We start from the raw sequence: 3,424 nt of genomic DNA on the forward strand, positions 1-3,424 counted from the left end.
TACCCCAACACTGAATTAAATCTTGGAGACAGAGTTTTGGGTGAAGTAGGAAAAAAATAGCTTTTTTACTTTGCCAGGCAAAGGGGGCCACAGGGGGCTAATGCCCTCAAAACTGTGTGTCCCAACCTGGAGGGGGTAGTGAGGGGTTTCATAGTAATGGTTCAAAGAGGAGGGTGTGATCAGCTCGTGGACATTCTTCCGATTGGTTGGTGGTGAGGTAAGTGGGAGTCAGCATCACCAACCTTCTGGTTCCAGCCTGTCTGGGCTCTACGGGCTTGTGGGCAGCAAACCATTAACTCCTCCCACCTGGTGGGGGTCTCAGTATCTGCAGAACAGTTCAAAGGTGTTGTTATGTGTATCCCTTGAGGGGGAATCATGACCTTACCCCAAGGCTGCACTACTGTTTCTTGGCTGTTCCTCCCTTTTCTCCACATACCCTCCCTTTCCTAATTAGCATCTGTTTGAACCTGCCCATTGGAACTCCAGGAAGGTCATGGAGGCTGAATGAAGCCTATTTCCTGTAATCAAGAAACTGGGGACACAGAAAGGCTTTTGTGCCCAGGAGCCCCACAGGGTCCTGCTCGGTATCAACTTCACTGAAGTGTTTTCCACTTCCTGTTTGGTGATCTGCTCTAGGATTTTACTTCAGTCCTGGAGGTTTCATCCTCCACTTGAATGTGTTCTGCTTAGGGTCCTATTAGAGGCATGCTAGTCCTGGAAAACCCATGCATGCTGACTCTTATGTAAATGTCTATTGAATTGTTCTCAGTCAGAAAACTAAAGCCTTACTGCAGAAACCAATTCCATGAAGTCAGAATGTCAAGTGAAGTCATAGTTATACAAAGAGCTGAACACCATGGCATCTAAGACTGTCGTCTTGTCCCATGTCTATCTCTCATTAGTGTATGTGATCCTGAGAAATTTATCTGCTTCAGTTTTCTCCTTGGTGCATGGGGAAATACAGTCTTCCTGGCCTAGAAGAAAAGTGGATGTGATATCTAAATGAGAAAGCATGTGTGAGCATGTTTCCTAAGTGTGAGGTGTTGTAAAGGGTAAGATCTAAGTATGAGCAAGGGGCAGCCATGCAGGGTCTCGTCTGTCTCATCTGGCTAGAGTCTTTCCATCCCTGGAGGGAGACACCCTCCCCACTTCCCTTCCTCAAAGTTCTATGTCCCAGAATCAGATAGAAGCCACAAGTATGCTCTCACTGCGACCCAGGAGGACAGAACTCCCTCCTGGAAATTACTGACCCCGACTTAGAACCTTACCATTCATTCATTCATTCATTCATTCATTAATCATGTATTTAGTGAAATATTCTTTGAAGAACTGAGATATGGAATTAGAAAACAAGGTCTCTCCCTCAAAGGATGTGGTCCAGTAGGGAAAGTCTGCATGCAACTAAGCTACCTCAGAACAGTTTAATATGTGTATTTGTGGGTGGATGCATGACTTAAGAACAGGCTTTGATGAGATGATAGGACATAGCTAAACCAAAATGGCAAGGATTTCCCAGGAAGGCCACCTGTCTATAGAACCTGCTAGAGAAATAGAATAGTGCTGACAGCACAAGGGAAATGATTCCCAGGAAAACAAATTCCTGCTGCCTCTGCAGGAGTAGTGACCAAGCCTAGGCAGCAGGTAGAAGTTTTCTGTACACTGTGACATTGAATTCTCACATTGAATTCTCACAGGCTCCCCAGGAAGTAGTATTGTATCCACTGTTGTAGGAAACAGAACAGAATATAACTCAGCTGGTGGAAGACCAGGATTTGTAACCAGGTCTGTCTCAAGTCCAAGGCCATGTTATTAACCACTACAACTACAAGCAGAGTCTCCAACAGTGTCCTGTTTAGAATCACACAGAAAGTGGTTAAGCTGCAAATAATACTGAATTCTGTCTAGTTCCAAACCTTGTGCCCTTAATCCTTCACTGTCCTAGGAACACAAATGCCAGAATTTAAGAACAATTCCTTTGGAGATCATTCTGTGAGTTTGCTAGGGTTGTCATAACAAAAGACCATAGACTGAGTGGCTTAAACAACAGAAATGTATTGTCTCACAGTTCTGGAGGTTGGAAATCTGAGGTGTCAGTAGGGTTGGTTCCTTTGGAGAGCTATAAAAAAGAATCTGTTCCAGGCCTCTCTTCTAGCTTTTGGTGGTAGCTGGTGATATTTGCCATTTCTAGGCTGTAGATGCATCAACCTGATCTCTGCTTTCATCTTCACAGGGCGTTCTCCCTGTGTGTGTCTCTGTGTCCAAATCTCTCCTTTTTATTTTTTTTTTTAAGGACACTAGTCATATTGGATTAAGAGCCCACCTTACTCCAGTATCTGCTCATTTTAACTAGTTCCATCGGTAATAACCTGATTTCCAAATACAGTCACATTCTGAGGTACTAGTGGTTAGTCCTTCCACATATGAATTTTGCAGGGACACGATTCAACCCATAATAGTCCTCCAGCATTGTTGAGGCTTCCAATGCATGTGGAGACATTACAGGAAATGTGTTTAGAGAGACAGACAAGGAAGAATCATGGAAAGCTTATTCCAATCTTACTGAGGAGTTTGTTCTCTCTGAAGAGAGAATATACTGAATATAAGCTGTGCTATTGCTGCTGCTTCCACCAGAGTAAGTGTGTTCCCTTCAAGCAATAGCACTGCCTTGTTTATGCCCTTCCAGGGCATCCATGAGGACATGACTGACAGTGATTATGCATAATTGACTAAGCAAGAATCTGGCTGCTGGTGTGTTCTCCTTCTGCACAGAGGATCCTCACAGGGGCGCCGCTCCAAGAACCTGCCCACCAGGCCCAGCCCTGGGCCACCTGTGTCTCTTGCATCATTCATTACCAGGTGTCCTCGCCGCAACTTGCAAAACACAAGTGTCTCGAGCAAGCAAGAACTCACTGCTGAAGTGGTGTGGAGCCTCCAGGAAAGCTCCTGTGAGACAGACATTGATCAGGTTCAAGCTCTGGGGCAAAGAGAATGAATGAGCTTCAGTTGGAGTGACACCCTGGCTTTCTAGTGTCAGGACAGCACCCCGTATTCTACATCAGTGTCTGTCTCCCACAGAAGGCCTCCCTTCCAAGCTGGACTTGAGTCCCTATCATTATCTTCAGAACAGACTCTCACAGTTCTCTTTGCAGACAGTTACATACTGGGGCTAATTTTAGGTATTACCAACTTGGAGTTTATTTTGGGTTCCAGAAGTTTACATTTAGGTCTGTTAAAAAGCACAACCTGCAAGGTTGTGTGTATGTGTGTTTGTGTGTGTGTGTGTGTGTGGTATGTGTGTGAAACTCATCAACCTTCTTTAGTAACTCTGAATACTAGTTCTTTTCAGAATATTTTCAGTGGATCGCTAATTTCATGCCAGAATTCAAATGGAAATTTAAACCAAAAGAGCATACAGATAAATAGC

This window comes from Leucopleurus acutus (assembly GCF_964270905.1).
Source record: "Leucopleurus acutus genome assembly, chromosome: 4".
Lineage (NCBI taxonomy): Eukaryota > Metazoa > Chordata > Mammalia > Artiodactyla > Delphinidae > Leucopleurus > Leucopleurus acutus.